The sequence below is a fragment of the Dendrobium catenatum genome, unplaced genomic scaffold (assembly GCF_001605985.2).
Source record: "Dendrobium catenatum unplaced genomic scaffold, ASM160598v2 fragScaff_scaffold_1083, whole genome shotgun sequence".
NCBI classification, from domain to species: Eukaryota; Viridiplantae; Streptophyta; class Magnoliopsida; order Asparagales; family Orchidaceae; genus Dendrobium; species Dendrobium catenatum.
Genome location: NW_021319545.1, coordinates 117,027 through 138,115, shown reverse-complemented (window position 1 = coordinate 138,115; position 21,089 = coordinate 117,027).

Below are 21,089 nucleotides of genomic sequence, written 5' to 3'. Positions count from 1 at the left end.
CCAAACCATCTAAGGCGACTCTCTCTAATCTTATCTTCTACTGGAGCAACTCCAACCTTTTTACGTATATGCTCATTTCGTATCTTATCTCTAAGGGTAAAGCCACTCATCCACCTAAGCATCGTCATCTCTTCCACACTCAACTTAGTATTAAGCCTCTCTTTTAAAGGCCAACATTGGTTAAATGATTGATAAAATTAGTGTTGAAAAATTATGAAGAAAATAGAGATATAGTTGTTCAAAAAAAACTTTAGCATAGAGTGTGTTTAACATCTCATGCAACAACTGATATTATTATTAAAAAACAAGGATTATACGAACGATTGGAAAACCAGAATTCATAAATTGGCCGTGAATTGTTGGGACAAGATTAATAAAGATGGTTGGGACAAGTTAAAAAGAATGGTGGTGCTGAGTTATCTTATTTAAGAGAAATTGTGGATTTTAGTCTATTATCTTGTTTTAGCAAACTTGACCTTACGTCCATTAGAAATTTCTGTGCATCAAACAAGTGTCCCATGTCCTTCAGTCAATCTGGAAAGATTTTCAGTTTGAGCCTACCATCAAATGAAGGTGCCCTGTATTTACTTTGTAAGTTATCTCATCTTCGAATCATGCTCTTGGCGCATAAGTGGAACCTCACAATTTTGAAAGCGGTTATTGGACACAAAATAACTTGTGATTAGATTCATGTAAGATTGCCTCCTTACAAAGAGGATACTCTATTGATGTCGGAGGGCAATGATTTCCATGAACGAGAGGCTTTAACTCGATGATTCATTCCTGCAGGAATTCTAGGTGGTGTTATGATCTTGTGATCTACACCTGCATCCAATTTTAGTCTCTTCTAGGTATCGCCATGCTTTTCACGTTTTCCTGTGCTAAGGTCACTATAGTCAATCTTATTTTCACAATCTTCATTAAAAAAGTTTAGCAAAATATCTCATCCACCTTTATTGAATATCATCTTCTAAAAAAAAATATTTTTTGATCTTCATCCTTAATACACTTTACTTGAACTAAATCCTTACTACTCCTATCTCTTTGTTTCGCTAACTTATACATATATCTTTCATCCTCCTTAGTATCTAATCTATTATATAAATCACTAAAATCTAATATCGTTGCATCACATATTGCTTTCTTAGCATCATTATGAGCAACTTTATATATTTCCCAATTATTAGAATTTTTAAAATTAAACCAATTTTTATAACAAAACTTCATATTATTAATCTTTTCTTGTATATTTGGATTCCACCACCAACTATTTTTATTATTAGGAGCTTTACCCTTTGATACTCCAAGGACATCTTTAGCAATATTCTTAATATCACTAGCCATTTTTTCCCACATAACTTAGCATCCTCATACACAGACAAAATCTTAAGATAAAAAATCTTATTCTAAAAAATATTTTTGTTAATATTCTTTAAATGCCCCCATCTAATCCTAGAAAATCATTTTACTTTATTTTTTATTTTATTCCCATTTATCTTAAAGTCCAAAACTAATAATCGATGTTGGGTACATAAATTTTCACTCGAAATAACTTTACAATCTTTGCAATCTAAATGATTTAATTTTCTAATAAGAGAAGGGAGAAAAATGAGATGGTTTGCTGCCATCACCGGGAGGGTAACATAATGTTTGGGTACTCCGCCACACCGGGGAAGGTGAAAGTGAGGGTTTGTAAAGGCTTCTCCGCCTTACTATGGGACCAAAAGGAGAATTACTTCTGAGTAGTGAAATTCCTAGAGTGGAGGACTCCGGGGAATGAACATAGGTTAAGTGAGCAAACCACTATTAATCTTCTGGTGTGATTTTTTTATTTACTGTATTTTACTTTTGTTTTGCATCTTATATTTGCTATAATTGCTTGGTGAAGATAATATTCTAGATCTTTATTTTGTGATTTAAAATTTAACTACATGTTATTGTAACATATTCTAATTAGTTGCTTCTGCATCAAGTTAAGTTTTCATTTAAAATTTAAAACCAAAAAAATTAAAACTCCTTCTTAGGATTATTATTTTATTATAAAAATTTCCAATTCACCCCCTCTTGATGCACCTCACACTTTCTATTGGTATTAGAGTGGGCTTTCAAAAATAGTGTCTTTGAAACTCTAAGAATATCGATCATGACACATTTTGGTAATTGTAATACTGCAGAGGGTTATTCTATAACTCATCCAAGAAGGTTACACTAGACCTTTTAAACTTGTGAATGGCATGAAAACTCAAGTACCTTTTAGTGAATGTAGCAATGAGGATAGGGATCTAACACAATTAAATGTAAAGTGCTTAAAATATTTCTTTTGTGTATTAAAATCTTAGGACTACATGAGAGTATCTACCTGTGCTACTGGTAAGAAGAACAGGGATAAACTATGTATTGAAAGTTCGTTAGGGATGTTAAGCCCTATAGAACTGACCCGATGCTAACCAAGAGGGGGGGGGGGGGGATTGGTATTTAAAAATTTCTTTAAGAAAAAAGAACGATTATCACAAACCAAATCACCACAAAAAGAAATGCGGAAGAAAATAAATACGGAAGCAGTAAAAAAAAATAACACAAGGGTTTATAGTGGTTCGGTTAACTTGACCTACGTCCACTCCCCGGAGGTGCCCTCCGAGTATTGCATTACAATCATGACTCTCCTTTAGCCCCCACAGCTAGGCGGAGAAGCCCTCATAAAAACACCTCCTTTTTGCCAGACCCGGCAAGGCAGAGACCCAACTCATTTTTGCTTCCTCCTGAAGCAGGTAGAGAACCACGATGACTTGCTGAAACTTACCTCTCCCAACCCTTCCAAGGAAAATAGACTCTAGGGAAGAAAAAGTGAACAATGCTTGGAGCAACCCTTGTGAATCCCCTCACATGCTCCCCCTCACAGGATCCTCTCTCTCTCTCTCCCTCTCTATCTCCATTAGGTTTTCTCAGGTCAAGATAGCAGCCAAGGATTATCAAAAATGTTGAACAAGAGCTCTTAAAAGAAGAGCTTCAAAGGGGCTCATTAATTGCAAGTTGTCGACTTTACATCCAGGACGATATGGAAATCGTCCTGGACGATTAGTATAAATCTCATAAGATCGTCCAGAGCATCAACCTGAATGCAAACTGGATGATTAAAAATATTCTTGATCATCCCGGCCGATCAGTTCAAATCAGAGGAAAATCGTCTAGAGCATCGCCCTGAATTTGAGCTGTCAGATCCAAATCGGCCAGGTGCAACCAAGGGTTTTTGAATGGATCATCCAGGTCGATCTTGGGATCGTCCAAGACGATGTGATCGTATCAATCATCCTTAATTACTCCCATAATTGTTGAATCAATTTAGGCATAATTATACAATATCATCCTGGCCAATCAAAGAATCGTCCTGGCCGATTTTCCAAAATATAGAATACCTAAATTGATCATGGAGGCAAATTCTTTCTGTATTAAGCATATCGTCCTAGATGAAATAGGTATCGTCCAGGCCGATCGGTTAATTACGGCTGCCTTAACTAAGAAATCCTAATTAGATCTTCTATTTTGAACTCGATCGTCCAGTACGATAAAAAATATTGTCCGGGATGATGTGAGTAAAAACACAAGTTGTAAATCTCTCAGGTGTGTGTGTGAAGGGTTACTTAACATCAGTCACTTCAAGCAATTACAATTGACAGAAAAATACAGACTGACTCAACCCTAATCTACCCAGTCTTGAGCTGATTCCAATTTTCGTCCGATCTTTCAGTTCTGAAAAGTCAGTAGAAAAAGGCAGTCGTAGTGAAACAAGATTTGTTTGCTATTATCAAAATCATAATCTAAAAAACATGTTTGTAATAATCTCCCCCTTTTTGATGATGGCAAACATATCGATAATCAATTCTAAAACAGTTATGCAAAACTAAACAAGCTTTCAAATTTTCAAGCATAACAAGTACAAACATACTATAAGAGAAAGTACAAACATACTACTCCCCCTTTTGACATGTCAAAAAGAAGGAGGAAACTAAAAACACAAACTAAAGAACCTAAAAACACAATATAGAAAAAGAAATCAATCCACAGAAAATAGAAACTAAAACTACTTAATTATGATTTTGTAATTGCTTGGAGCAACCCTTGTGAATCCCCTCACATGCTCCCCCTCACAGGATCCTCTCTCTCTCTCTCCCTCTCTCTCTCCATTAGGTTTTCTCAGGTCAAGATAGCAGCCAAGGATTATCAAAAATGTTGAACAAGAGCTCTTAAAAGAAGAGCTTCAAAGGGGCTCATTAATTGCAAGTTGTCGACTTTACATCCAGGACGATATGGAAATCGTCCTGGACGATTAGTATAAATCTCATAAGATCGTCCAGAGCATCAACCTGAATGCAAACTGGATGATTAAAAATATTCTTGATCATCCCGGCCGATCAGTTCAAATCAGAGGAAAATCGTCTAGAGCATCGCCCTGAATTTGAGCTGTCAGATCCAAATCGGCCAGGTGCAACCAAGGGTTTTTGAATGGATCATCCAGGTCGATCTTGGGATCGTCCAAGACGATGTGATCGTATCAATCATCCTTAATTACTCCCATAATTGTTGAATCAATTTAGGCATAATTATACAATATCATCCTGGCCAATCAAAGAATCGTCCTGGCCGGATATAAAAGGTAGGCATGATTGATTATCTTGGAGAGAGTGATGCTGCATTCCTTGTACTGATGATAAGTTGCTTGATCTTCAGCTTCCCGAAGTCGAGGGTCCAGAGTGGCCCTCGAGGAACTTCCAGAAGCCTATCGGACTCGCTTCCCACCAGTCATAGCAAGAAATGAGATAAGAAGCTTTGAGATGAAAATAATGGCTGGAATGGCCTGAACTTAAAGAAACGGCCACATCGTCTAGGAAGTTCGCAGAATTGTCCAGGAAAATTTAGTTTAATTATTGCGTACAGACCGATTGGTCAAAAAGGCGGTCTGATTGTCCGGGCTGATCAGATATCGGCAAGAATGATTAGACATAGGCGAACGTCCCGAGGAGTCAAGCCGAACAATCATTGAAAAAGCAGATCATCTGGGCCAATTAGGTGTATCGTCTAGAACGATGCACAATAATTGATCATACTGGCCGAAGTTAAAACGTTTTAAATCTATGCCACGTGTATCATCCAAGACGAACAGTTGATCGGCCAGGACGATTGTCCAATAATGGATCGTCTGGGGCCAGTTTTAAGGATTTAAACGTACTGACACATGGATTGTCCAGGACGATCAGGTGTATCGGCCAGGACGATGACCATAAATGCATCGGCCAGGATGAAAATTGTATCAACCACGATGATAAAAAATGATTGTAACAGAGTTTGATCATATCGGCCAGGATAATAAAGGATCGTCTGGGACGATGAGTTACAGAAAGCTCAGAAAAGTTCATCATATGAAATTTTGAAGATAAAATATCATATCGTCCAGGACGATAGATATTTCATCCAGGACGATGTGACAAGAATTAAAAACCATAGGATATAAGGAGATGATCAAAGAAAACCCCAAACAAAAATAAATACAAAAAACAGATAAAAACAATAAAAGAAAAGAAAAAAATGAAGTTTTTAGTTTTTAATTTTTTTATTTATTTTTTGTTTTTAGCAAAGAAAGCATATGACAAATTTCCCAAATAATTAAATTTTAAAGATTTAAACGATCAATGAGTTAACATGTCACAATCTGAAAAAGGTAGAAAATCCGGTCCTGTTTAGCCTAGCTCGGACTTCTTTCAGGATAAAAATTATCTTTTGAAAACAAGAGGTCTAACTCAGAATAAATTGGATAAAAAGAAGATCCATTCAAAACTTGGTCACAAATAAAATATCTTATAAAATAGTATACCAAAGTAATTTATCTCTCTCATGGAATTTGAAATCAAGCCTTTGAAAATATCAAATAACCCATGAGTCCTTCTAAGTTTAAAAAGATTTAAAAAGAGAGGATAACTTGCATTTAGTGGGCTCATTTTATGCCTCTTGTCACTTTGATTGACTCTTTGAGCATCATTTGATTTTTGATACACTTTAGTGTATATACTTTTCTTTTCAATTTGGCGTTAATGGCCTTTTTTATTTTTTATATTTTTATTTTTTTTATTTTTGCAAGCTAAAAACTCTTTAACAAACCCTTAAAAAGGTTCTTAGTTGTGATTATATCTTCTAGATATTAGAGAAGATGAGCTCTCTCTCTAACATAGGGAAGAACAAACCACAAAATGAAAATCAAAATCATATGATAAATACAACGGCAAGATTTCAATTAACTTGAAAGATATATAAGAACTTTGGATCATATATATAAGATAGACTATTGTATCAAGGTAAAAAAGATCTTAATTTCAAAAACCATTTGTTAAAATGAGATAGAATTTTTGTTTAGAAAAGAAAACTATATCACCAAAAGAGGTTAGAGGGAGCGAAACCATCAACGGTGTTTTCCCCCTTTAACCGATTTAGAAATGCTAATCATTGGCCATAAATCTCCAAAGTTTAAGAACAAGAAAAAAATCATCATAAAGAAAACAAAAGTAAAAAAAAAAAGACTATAACAACTAAACAAAAACTATCACAAAAACAAAACATCAAAATGCAATTCAAGAATTTGTTAAGCAGCAAGTTTAAGCAGTTATGAGCTGTGAGCCTCCATTTGTCCAAGTATCATATGCTCTCATGAGGTCTTTCGTGAGAGCAATCCTGCAAGAATCAATAACTGTCAGACTTAGGAACCCAAATAGGTTTGGGTCCCTTCTCATAAAAAGTAGAGTGTAATGCATGTGTGCTATGCTGTGAATCATGCAATTTTGGTCTCCAGACCCAATGTGTACTACGGTGAACAGTGCAAGTGTGTGAGATGTGTCCTAGCAAGCCACATGAAAGGCATCTAACACCAGGAAAATGATTTCTTAAATGGTTTGGATCGTAATGCCTCTTCCTAGGTCTTGGATTTAGATCAGAAGTAGGTGTCATCCAATTTCTCTTAATTGAGTCCAATTCATCTTTAAGCCTCAGGTTAGTATATTCCAAAGCATTATTATCAATTCTCAAGTTGCACTATATTTCTTTAGATTTCTTCAAATTAGATTTTAGTGAGGTGTGTGAAACTTTTAATGCATCATGCTCATCAGTTAATTCCAAATGTTTTTTTTTTTAAATCATCAAATTCATCAAGTAGAGCCATGTGATTTGAATCAATCGTAGAATGACCTTTGAGAATAATTCCATATTCTTTTTATAAATTCAAAAGTTCCAACTTTAAACTAGCATGAGTCTTTTTAAATTTTTTATATGATGCATGAATTTTCTCACAAATTTTGAACAATTGATCATAAGTTGGTTTACATACCTCTTCTTCATCACTTTGATCAATATGATCTTCAGCCATTAAGCACAAGTTTGTTGTTTCATCTTCAGGTTCAGCCTCCGATGAATCAGTTGCAGAATCTGCCCAAAATGCCTTTTGAAATCTCTTTTTGTCCTTCCTGAGCTTGGGTTTTTTCTCACCCTTTCTTTGCTTGTGTTATCTTGAACTTAGGACAATCTGCTCTGACATGACCATGCTTCCTGCATTCAAAGAAAACAACATCAGAAGATCTTTTAGAATATTTATTATCCTTACATTTTCTCCAATTTTGATGATGCTTTTACTTCTTCCTTAGAAAGCTTTTGAATTGCCTTGTGATAAAGGCAATGTCATCGCTCTCAAACCTGAAAGAATCAGAGTCAGATTTGTGTGCCTTCAGTGCCATTATTTTCTTTTTCTTTTTCTCACCTGCATCAAGATTTCTTTGATTCACCCTTTGCTCGTAAGCAATGAGTGAGCCAAGTAAGTTATCAATCAAATAGGTGTTTAAATTCTTAGATTCAGTTATAGCAGTGATTTTAGCATCAAAAGAAAAAGGCAAGCATCTCAAAATCTTGTTCACTTTTTCATAGTTTGATAGTTCTCTTCCTAAGTCATGCAACGAAGTAACAATCTGAGTAAATCTCGAAATATTTTTCAGAAATTGATTCATGAGATTTAATAAGAAAAAGTTCATAGTCATGCAAGAGAATATTCAAACGAGATTGTTTAACTTCATTAGTGCCTTCATAAGTGATACACAATTTATCCCAAATTTCTTTACCAGTTTTGCAAGTGGAAACATGCATGTAGTCTTCTGATTTTAAAGCAAAGAAAAAGCAATTAAGACATTTTGCATTTAAATGAGCCAAATCCCTATCATCTAAAGACCATTCAGTAAAAGGAAGTGGAACAGTAATGCCGTTAAGTTTACCAGTTACAGGTGTGTAACCATCCTTAACAAGCATCCACATGCGATAATCAGTAGATTGTAAAAATGTAGACAAGCAAGTTTTCCAAAAATCAAATGAGATATTATCAAACAAAGGTGGTCCGGAAATAGAATATCCTTCCGGTGTATTACGATTCCCAAAGATAGTCATGTATCAAAATTCAAAAAGTTTTTAAACTTAGTTTTTATGAAACTCGCTTTGATACCACTTGAAAGTTCATTAGGGATGTTAAGCAAAAAGAATGATTATCACAAACCAAATCACCACAAAAACAAGTGTGGAAGAAAATAAATGCGTAAGCAGTAAAAACAATAATACAAGGGTTTATAGTGGTTCGGTCAACTCAACCTACGTCCACTCCCTGGAGGCGCCCTCCCAGTATTGCACTACAATCGTGACTCTCCTTTATCCCCCACAGCTAGGCGGGGAAGCCCTCACAAAAACACCTCCTTTTTGCCACACCCGGCAAGGCAGAGAACCCAACTCATTTTTGCTTCCTCCTGAAGAAAGCTGAGAACCACGATCACTTGCTGAAACTTACCTCTCCCAACCCTTCCAATGATAAGAGAATCTAGGGAAGAAGAAGTGGAACAATGCTTGGAGTAACCCTTATGAATCCCCTCACAAGCTCCCCCTCACAAAATCCTCTCTCTCTCTCCCTCTCTCTTTCTCTCTCCTTTAGGTTTTCTCAAGTCAAGAAAGCATCCAAGGATTATCAAAAATGTTGAACAAGAGCTCTTAAATAGAAGAGCTTCAAAGGGGCTCATTAATTGCAAGTTGCCGACTTTATCGTCCAGGACGATACAAAAATCGACCTGGCCGATCAGCACAAATCTCATAAGATCGGCCAGAGCATCACCCTGAATGCAAACTGGATGATTAAAAATTTTCTTGATCATCCCGAACGATCTCACGATCGTCCCGGCCGATCTCACGATCATCCCGGCCGATCAATTCAAATCAGAGGAAAATCGTCTAGAGCATCACCCTGAATTTGAGCTGTCCGATCCAAATCGGCCAGAAGTAACCAAGGGTTTTTAAATGGATCATCCAGGATGATCTTGCGATCATCTAGGATGATGTGATCGTATCAATCATCCTTAATTACTCCCATGATTGTCGGATAAATTTAGTCATAATTATACAATATCATCCAAGCCGATCAAAGAATTGTCCTGGCCAATTTCCAAAAATACAGAATATCTAAATTGATCATGGAGGAAAATTCTTTCTGTATTGAGCATATCGTCCTGGCTGATACAGGTATCATCCAGTCCGATCGGTTAATTACGGCCGCCTTAACTAAGAAATCCTTATTAGATCTTCTGTTTCGAACTCGATCGTCCAGGACGATATAAAATATTGTTCGGGACGATGTGAGTAAAAATGCAAGTTCTAAATCTCTCAAGTGTGTGTGTGTGTAGGGTTACTTATTATTAGTCACTTCAAGTAATTACAATTGATAGAAAAATACAGACTGACTCAACCCTAATCTATGGAGTCTTGAGCTGATTCCAATTTATGTCCGATGTTTGAGTCCTGAAAAAGTCAGTAGAAAAAGGCAGCCGTAATGAAACAAGATTTGTTTGCTATCATCCAAATCATAATCAAAAAAACATGTTTGTAACATGTATCACGTACGAAGGAACTAGTGAGGTTAAATAATCTAGGTTAAATATTTTGTTGCATGATTATGAACTCTTCTATATGAAACCTAGCTAAACTATATCTTAAATGTACACTAGGTTCACCCAAATAGTGACATCCTTGCATGCACTAGGTAGAGAAATTTCTAATTCTAAAAATGTTAATAAGATTTTAAGATGCTTACCAAGTTCATATGCTGCTAAAATTATTGCAATTATTGAATTGAAAGATTTAAACATGTATTCAATTAATATTTTGCTTAGATCACTCATTTCTTATGAGTAAGGAGTGAGTCAAAGGCAAAATGATACAGGAGAAAAGAAGTGGACCATGGATTTGAAAGTGAATAACTCATAAAGTGAAAATTCAGTAGCGAATGAAGATGACGATATAGCCTTGATGACCTCACACTTCAAGATTTTTCTGAAAGGAAAATAAAGGCGTCATCAGAATAACTGGAACAAAGGTAAAAGCTTAAGAACTACTAAAGTTTCATCTAACACAATTTATTTTGAGTGCAGGAAACTAGGTCACCTCCAAGATTATTGTCCTAACATAAAGACCTAGCCAAATAAGGAAAAAGGCGAGGAGAAGGCAAAATATAAGAAAGGGAAGATGAAGACACAATATGCTTTTTTGGCCGACTCTGCCATAGAATCGTTAGAAGAAGAAGCAGAGGAGGAGGTAACAAATTTATGTCTAATGGCAAATGATAATCTTAATCAATCGGATCAAGATGAGGTATATAACCATTCATATGAAGATTTATTGATCATTTTCGAGAAAATCCATGACTCGTATAGAAAGTTAAAAAAAAAGCATGCTAATCTTAATGCTGAATTTGGTTCATTACAAACTGAGCATGCTAACTTAGTTAATGAATATTCTAATTCAGATAGAGATCATATGACCTTGCTTGATGAGTTTGATGCATTGAATAAGAAACATATAGAATTATCTGATGCACATAAAACATTGAAAACATTATATATTGAATTAAAAATGAAGTTTAAAAAATTAGAGGAACTTGCTTGGGAAACATATAATAATGAACATCAGCTAAAAATAGAAGTTGCCCAACCATGCAAACTCATGACATTTGAAAAATATAAGACATCATGCGCATTGGCCCAATTGAGAAAACCCTGGCTTTGCATGCATCAAATAACTTTAGGAAGAGGCATCACCACCCACATAGGATAGTGAACCCAATTCTCGATGTTATGTGCTTTTATTTTAGCATGCTAGGATACATATCCCACACATGCATGATTCACTATAGGACACACCTAGTGTGGAGACCCAAAGTGCATTCATCACATCATATCATGCATACATCTCATTTATGCAAGCATAAGGAGGAACTCAAACTCACTTGGGTTCCCAAATCTAACCCTTGTATGACTTTGTAGGAGTGCTCTCACAAAAGACTTAGTGAGAGTATGTGGTACCTGGATAGTGGCTGCTCAAGACATTTGACAGGAGACTTGAAGAAGCTCATTACATTGGAGACTAAGATTGGAGGCAAAGTGATATTAGGAGGCAGCACCACCAGGAAAGTGGTGGGCTTAGGTATTGTTGGAAATGCTAAAAATTTCTTAATTGAAATTATTTTATTAGTTGATGGTTTAAAGCATAATTTGTTAAACATTAATTCATTGTGTGACAAAGGTTTTGATATAAAATTTCTCTCTAACAAATGCTTGATTAGTTTAAAAGATAAAATTGTATTAGAAAGAAAATGAATGAATAATTTTTACATGTTAGATCTTGAATATATTGAAAATTCGAATTCACTGTGTTTAAAAATAATAATAGATGACTCGTGGCTACGACATAAGGGACTATGCCATGCTAGTATGAAAACACATAAATCACCCAGAAAAACTTAATTAGAGGTATACCTAAGTTATACTTCACAAAGGACCATCTATTTGATGCCTGCCAACTAGGAAAATAAATAAAATTATCATTTCATTCAATCAAGAATGTGATTAGATCTAGGCCACTAGAAATCCTTCACATTGACCTATTTGGACCCATTAGCACAACTAGCCTAGGAGGAAAGAATTATGGATTTGTAATTATAGACGACTTCTCTAGATTCACTTGGGTAAGAATCCTAACATATAAGAATGAGTCATTTAAGGAATTTAAGACTTTCTACACATGGACTCAATAAAAATTAGGATGGAAAATCTAAACAATCCCTAGTGATCATGGTGGAGAGTTTTAAAATGAAAGATTTGAATCCTTCTTCAAGAGGTAGGAATAGTCCATAACTTCTTAGCCCCTAGAAATCTTCAGCAAAATGGAATAACATAACAAAAGAATAGAACCCTTGTAGAAGCTATTTGGGTAATATTAGTTGAGTACACTCTTCCTAGAAATGTTTGGGCAGAAGCAGTCAATACGACATGTTATGTCTTAAATAGGGTGAATAGTAGGTCAAAGTTGAATAAAACATCTTATGAACTCCTTAAGGGTTGGACACCGAATCATTCACACTTACTTGTATTTGGTTGCAAATGTTTTATCTTAATTAATGGAAAACTTCCTTTAGAAAAATTTGATCCCAAGGCTGATGAGGGTATCTTCTTAGGTTATTCATCTGTAGGTAAGGTGTATAGAATCTTCAATAAGAGAACCCTAGTAGTAGAATAATCTTCCCATATAGTTATTCATGAATCAGATATGTCCTCTAAACACAAATTTGAAGAAGATGAAGTAGAGGAAATTTAGGGAGTAGAAACTTCAACCATATCAGAAAGGGGAGAACCTTAGGAAGATTTGCCTAGAGATTGGAGATACTCTTCTAGTCATCCTAAATAATTAATGTTAGGAGAAATTAGAAGGTGTAAGAACTAGGGAGCGACTTAGGAAAGAGGTTAGTCATTCGATATTTATCTCTAGGATATGACCCATAAGTTTAGACCAAGCCTTAGGAGATGAATTCTAGATCCTAGCAATGTAAGAAGAATTAAAACAATTTACTAGGAATGATGTTTGCGAATTAGTCAAGAGACCTAAAGAGCAGAGTGTAGTTGGAACAAAATGAGTCTTTAAAAATAAGGTGAATGCTCAAGAACCATAGTAAGAAATAAGGCCTGATTAGTAGCTAAGGGGTATAACCAGATTGAAGGCGTAGACTTTGAAGAAACCTTTGCCCTTGTAGCTAGACTAGAAGCCATAAGGGTGCTCTTAGCCTTTGGTTGCTTCAAAGGTTTTAAATTATATCAAATGGACATAAAGAGTGCTTTTCTAAAAGTGGTAATGAAAGAGGTTGTTTATGTTGAGCAACCCCTCGAATTTAAAAGTTCACAATTTTCAAATCATGTATTCAAATTAAAAAAGGCACCGAGAGCCTTGAATGAAAGAATTAGCTCATTCTTACTAGATAGAGGATTTGTGAAGGGTAGTGTGGACACCACTTTCTTTTTACAAAAGGTAAAAGATAAAATTGTCATTGTTCATATTTATGTAGATGACATTCTATTTGGATGTTCATATAAAACCTTATGTGATAAATTCTAAAAAAATAATAAGTAATGAGTTTGAAATGAGCATGATGGGAGAGCCTAATTATTTTCTTAGTTTTAATATAAAATAAATAGAAAATAAAATATTTCTTAGCCAAACAAAATACATTAGGGATATTCTAAAAAAATATTAAGTAGATAGTGCTAGGCCTATGAACACTCCAATGAGCTCTATAACTCAACTAGACAAAGACCCAAATGGAAAATCAATAGACCAGAAGAAATATAGACGAATAATCGAATCTCTCCTCTATTTAACTACTAGTAGAATAGTCATAATGTTTAATGTGTACCTTTATGCCCGATTTCAATCTGATTCTAAAGAGTCACACTTAATTACAGTCAAGAGAATCCTAAGATATCTACTTAGCATCCCAAACATAGGAATTTTGTATCTTAGGCACAACACTTCCTTTGAAATCTTAGGGTTTTCAGATTCTGATTTTATAGGATGTAGGGTATATAGAAAAAGCACCTTTGGCACCTACCAATTCATAGGACAATCTTTTGTTTTTTGGTCTAGTAGGAAGAAAAATTTGGTAGCCCTCTCCACGACCGAGGAAGAATATATAACAGTAGGAAGTTGCATTGCACAAGTACTATGGTTGAAACAATAACTTCTATATCTTAGATTACGCGTAGGAACCATACCAATCATGCGTGACAATATGAGTGCCATCTGCATATCTAAAAATCCAGTTCAACACTCTTGAACAAAACACATAGATATCATATATCACTTCATAAGAGATCTTGTAGATAAAGGAGACATAGAATTACAATATAATGCTACAAGAGACCAATTGGCGTGCATATTCAAACAACCACTAGCGTATGACACCTTCATCACTTTGAGGACATGATTTAGTGTCATAGACATTCATGTGTGATCCCAAAAAAAAAGTATTGGTCTAAGGAGTTTCCAGATCAACACACACTCACCCCACTGAACTCCCAACTTGAACATTTTTTTTTCATCATCGTACTGTACGACTTATGTTCATACTGAACGATCTATCAAAATTGCACACATCAAAGATCTCTATCAAACCAACAACCCAAATTCAATTTCTTGTATGTATGTCACACTGTATGATTCATATTGTATTATATGATACACATGGCTGAGTATTCAAATCATTTGGTGTAATATAATTGCACTTTGTACTATATGATTTCCCTTCTTCATACTATACGATCCACATGTACAAATAGATTGGGACAAATTAAAGTTGATCTGTATGATATAATTGTGATTCATACTATACGAACAACCATTTATACTATACAAAGCGTTTCATCAATGGTCATACCAATGACCCCTAGGGACGAAAAAAATTCCTTCAGACCATACAGTACAATATGACTACCTTTACCCAATCATTCATCCAGACAACATAATTGTACATCGTACTATACGATCCTCAATCTTATTGTATGATCATCCAAAATTTCTATAAATTGGCGGGGATCTAAGATCACTTCACTGATTCCTTACCCACTTCACTCACTCTAAACTTATTTTTACTAGACGGAAAGCTAAAGCAAGTGTGGCCGACTTATCCTTGGAAGCTCTTCTTCCTCACATCATTATGATGACCGCTTTTTGTCTGCTAAAGATGAATAAGCATACCATAATTTTAAGGCATGCAAGATTATCACATCTTGAATGCTAAATTAAGCCGCCTTAAACTTTTACATGATGAGCTTATTTGTGTCCACAACTTTCCAATTCCTAACCACCTTGGCTTTGCTTTACAACTCTGAGCAATTCTTTGAATTTATAACAAATCTAATTATGAATGTCAAAAATTTGACCCTTACCTCCTTTGTATGCCATCAAAAAGTAGAAATCACAAAGGCCAATCTTGCAAAGTACATCAAGCTTTCTACTGAAGGTCCTAGAGCCCAAACATTCCTTACAAATGAATTTGACTGGAGTGCTGTCAATCTAGTCCCAAGAAATGTTACTTTTCACTAACACTAACCACGTGTCTAATCTCTAGCCCAAAATACCCACATCATTCAACATGTTCTTCACAGATCAATCATACCCAAAGCTGTCGATAGGATTCACATTACCCTAGTCCTATCTTTTATAACCTACCTCATCATGTCAAACACTAAATTTGATGAAGCCGATCTAATTATTGACTATATCCAAATCATGACCCAAGTTCACCTTCCTACCACCCGTAGAAAACTTAACTTAGCCCTTGGCCACCTTATTGGTTATAGTTTTCAACACAAATGCCAGTTAAACTATCCTCATGAAGGAGTGGCTGCTCTAGTAGTAGAACCATCTCCACCAAGATGACATGCACCATAATGAGGACCTACACCAACTTATCCTCATGGTGATTTACTCGAACAATTTGACCAGCTACAAACATGAATTGACGCTCACATTTAACAACAACACCAACAACACGAGGAGGACATGAGATGGTTTAGGGAAAGATTTTCCTCGATTGATTAGCATTTTGCATTCATCCATCACTACTTTCAATCACTTCCACACCACCTCATCAGGATCTCACTTTTTGACTTGTCACTATCTTATGATTTATCTATATTATGTTTGTTAATCCTCTTTTTGGTGATGTAAAAGGGGGAGAAGTTTAATGTGTATTTTATTTAGTATGCTTTATTTAGATATCTTTTTTATCATATTTTATTTTAATTCCAATGAAATGCTTGTTTTTTCATGTTTCTCTGTTCATGCTTTTATGTTTATTTAAAAAAAAACAAACAAAAAAGCACACAAAAATTATTCTAATTTGCTTATCGAAAATATTATTTGACATCATAAAAAAAAGGCGAGATTGTTGTAGTCCATGGCCCCTAGCCTAAGATTTTAATTATAAAAATAATGTTGAATTAAATTATCTCATTATTTATTGAATATTTTGATATTGCTCTTATCTGTGAGTACTAGCATTTCAGGGAGATCAAATATTGCTTAAGACAATAGATTGACAATATTGTATCATATTTTTTATCTTGTTGATTTACATAAGGAAGGAAAATAACGTATCATATTAGACAATATTGTATCATAATGTACGATGTTGTTTAGAAAAATTTCCTGTTCGTACTCCTTCATACCAGGATGAATGCTATTTTGAACTGATCATAATGTACAATTTTGAATCATACTGTATGAACAAAAAATGACTAAATTAAAAATTTAGTGATTCTTATAGCCTGATTTACAAATGAAACTTCTGCCTTTTGAAAGAAGATATGAGAGAGGAACGTGACAAGAAGGGGACTTTTTGAGAGAGAGCTAATTGAGAAGATTTTGGGTCTGTAAGAGGAAAGATAAGGTGTGTTTATATGGGAGATCACTTAGTTGCTCTAAGCCTGCTGTACCCTTGCTCCTATTATGGCTGAAGAAGATCTTATGGAAAGCTTTCTAAGGGGGAGATCCTTTAAGGTCCGTGTCCTCTAAGGTAATATGCCTTCTCTAGAAGGGAGAAAAATGAGAAGGTTTGCTTCCATCACCAGGAGGATGACATATCATTTGGTACTATGCTTGAATGGGGAAGGTGAAAGTGAGGGTTTGTAAAGGCTTCTCCACCATATTGTGGGGGCTAAAGGAGAATTACTTTTGAGTAATGAAATTCCCAAAGTAGAGGACTCTAGGGAGTGGACATAAGTCAAGTGATAGAATCACTATAAATCTTATGGTGTGATTTTTATTTTTATTGCACTATACTTTTGTTTTGCATTTTATATTTACTATAACTGCTTCGTGAATATTATGATCTAGATCTTTATTTAATGATTTAAAATTTCACTACCTATTATTGTAATTAGATTATAATTTGTCGCTTCTACATCATATTAAGTTTTCATTTAAAAGTTAAAACAAAAAAAAAAAAATTAGAACTCCAGCTTTATTTTATTAAAAAAATTTCCAATTCACCTAACATCATGGCTCACCTTATACTTTCATAACATCTTTGCCACATTGATAATCCAAGACAAATAGTTAGATCACCTAGGATGAACGCCAAAAATTAAGCAAAATTTTAGAAGATCATCTAGATGTAGAGGATCATCCAGACTGATCACAAAAATTGAAGCAGAATATGATCAAGTTATTTAAGACGATGATGGATCGTTAAGGATGATCTTAAAGAAAAAAGTCATGTCAGCCAACAGATGGAAATTGAAGGGTTGTGTGAAGATATCATTTAGAATGAAAATAATATAATCTAGGATGATGTGTAAAAAATTGAAAATTTTGTGGATTGATAGAGATGATCAGAGAAGGCCCCAAAAAAAGAAATAATTATGAAAAAAAATGATGAGAAAAATTATAAAAAGAATGAAAAACAAAGTTTCTTTTATCAAAGCATGAATATGACAAATTTTTTATATGATTGAATTAAAAATTTCTAAGAGTCAATAAGTTAGCATCATCAAAAATCCAAAAAAATTATAGAATAACTGATCTTGTTAGCCCTAGCTCAGACTTCTTACAGACAAATCATCTTTTAAAAATAAAGATCTAACTAAAAAAATTAGTTAGATAAGAAAAAGAGATTCGTTCTTAACTTGGTTCCAGAAAAATATCCTATAGAATAATCTACCAAAATAATTAGTGACAATTATGAATTTCAATTATTTTGGTAGGGACCTTATTAATTTGATCACTCAAATTAAAATAACTCAGGAGAGTAATGAAGATTCCATGGAACTGACAAATCAAATTTCTGGAAAGGCAATTACGTGCCTAATCAAAAAAGCTTCTGCTCATGAAATGGTGAACGATCTTAACTGGAATTAGATCAGAATGGCGAAATTGAATACATGGGTGGAGGTATTCTAGTGGAGACTGAATAGAAATGCTATTCCCTCACTCCAATTTCTATGCTATAGAATACTAATCCAGAATTCAAAATGTCCTAGTGGATGTGAAGCAATAGAAGATGTGGAACATATAATTTGTAGCTGCAGGACACTGAGAGAGATAATCCAGCATTTAAACAATTGGGGATTCAATATACCTACATTTGATAGAAGTATGCATTGTATTAATTGGATTGAATCCAATATTATGAAGAAAGGAATGTTGGTAAATCTGTATTTCAATACAGTGTTTCTATCTTGTAAAAGTAGAAACAAAATGATCCATGAAGGTGTTGAAGACAATTTCAGTTTTCTAGCTTCAAATGCTATCTGTCAAACTTTGATTTCTAAGAACTTTAATCAATACAACTTGGGATTTTGGGATGTTAATCAGTCCTGAAGACTGTCAAAAGCTTGGCATCCTCCTCCACCCAACTGGCTAAAGCTTAATGTAGATGCTTCACTACTTTCTTCCTACAAAGCAGGAATTGCTGTTGTCTTCCGAGATAGCAGTGGAAGGTTCCTTTTTGCTTATGGCAAACTCTTTTTTATTAGTACATAGCTCAATTGGAATTTGTTGCTATTCAATCTCTAAAGGATGAGATAAAGGATTGGATGTTAAAATACAATGGCATCATCATAGAAGGAGACAATTCAAACATTATCTCTTACTTCAAAAAGGCTTGAAAAATAGGGAAGTTCAAGGATGAGGGTATGAAATTTCTTTCAAATTTAGTTTTGTTATTTTTAATTGCATTAGTAGAGAATGCAATAAGTTTGCAATTTATGTGCTAACTATGGTCTTTTTAGTAGCTTTGATTGGTTGGATTGTTCTGAGAATGAGGTTCCTCCTTCCTTTTTCAATATGTTGAAGGAGGAATCTTGTTTGTAGTTTCTTTATCTCTTTTTTTTTTTAGTAATTCTTAAGCTACGAGTTTCTTAAAAAAAAAAATTATGAATTTCAAAATCAAGCCGTTGAAAATATCAAGTAATATATGAATTCTTCTAAGATTTAAATGTTTGAAAGAGAAGTTTCTTGTAGGCTCATTTTGTGCCTCTTGTCAATTGATTGACACATTTTGTGCATATTTTGATTTTTGATACACTTTATGTATCTTTCATATTTTTTTGACAATCATTGCACATCTTTTCAATTTTTCTTCCTTTTGGGCTAATTTTATGCCCTTGTCATCTTTGCAAGCTAGATCCCTTTTGAAACTTTTAAATACTCTCAATTGTGAGAATATCTTCTGAATATTAGAGAAGAAAAACTCACTCTCTAATATAAGGATGAGTAAACCATAAAGCAGAATCAAATTCAAATTATAAATATAAAGATAAGATTATAAATGCTTGAAAGTGATTTAATGACTTTGAACATTATTTATATAAGATAAATTGTTATAGCTAGATAGAAAAGATCTCAGTCGTAAAGTATAGTTGTTAACTTGAGATTAAATTTTGTTTAGAAAAGAAAATTACACCACTAAAAGAAGTGAGAGAAAGTAAAATAATCAATGATGTTTCTCCCTTTAATTGATTTAGGGATGTCAAAAATTTACTATAAATTAAAAAAAAAAAAGACATTAAATATCATTTCAATAGTACCAAAAGAAAAAAGAAAAAAAAAAGAAGAAAATCAAAACAAGAGAAATGAAAACACGAAAAAAATAATAAAAATCAATAACTAAAACTAAATTTAAAAGAAAGAAAAGACAATAATAAATATCAGATTGAAAAATAAAATTCAAAATTTAGTAAGCATCAATTTCATGCCTTTATATCAATCACACCCAATCTGCTCCTTAAAATGTTGAATGTTTGGAAGGCCAGTGGTTTAGTAAATATGTCAGTCAGTTGATTCTCAGTTGTCACATGGTGTTACTCAATATCTCTTTTTATAATATAGTCCCTAATAAAGTGATGTCTTATGTCAATGTGTTTGGTACTTTAATGTTGGATATGATTCTTAGAGATGCATATGGCACTAGTGTTGTTAGAAATGATTGAAATTATGTCTACATGTAATCCTAAATCCAGAATTTATTTCTGCAACCAAAGGATTTGGGCCACATAACTTCCTAGGGCAATGTACTAAGTTTATCCAATTATCTTATGCTAAATCCCAAAATGTAGTACAACAGTCCCATCATACTCATCTTAAATTCTTTACTCATTATTTTGGAAAATTCATCACATAGCTTTTTATCAGAATAACCAAAAATTATATCATCATTATATATCTAAATAATGAGTAACTCATCCCCTATATTCCTCAGAAAATGGGTGTTGTCTACACTTCCCTTAACAAACTCCCTCTTTAGTAAGAATCTGCTAAGCCTTTCATACCTAACTTTTGGTGCATGTTTTATTCCATATAAGACCATTTTTAAACGGTAAACATGATTTGGAAAACTCTCAAAACCTGGGGGTTTCTCTACAAACACTTCCTCTTTTATTACCCGATTTAAAAAGGAACTCGTAACATCCATTTGGAAAAGCTTAAATTCCTTATAATAGGCAAAGGCTAGTAGCACCCTAAGAGCTTCTAATCTAGATACAAGGGAAATCATCTCCTCAAAATAAATCCCTTATATTTGGTTGTACCTCTTAGTCACTAATCTCGCCTTATTCCTAATCACCACATAAGAATCATTCATTTTATTCTTAAATACCCATTTGATTCCCACTATACACTTTGATTCTTAAGTCTTTCAACTAACTCCA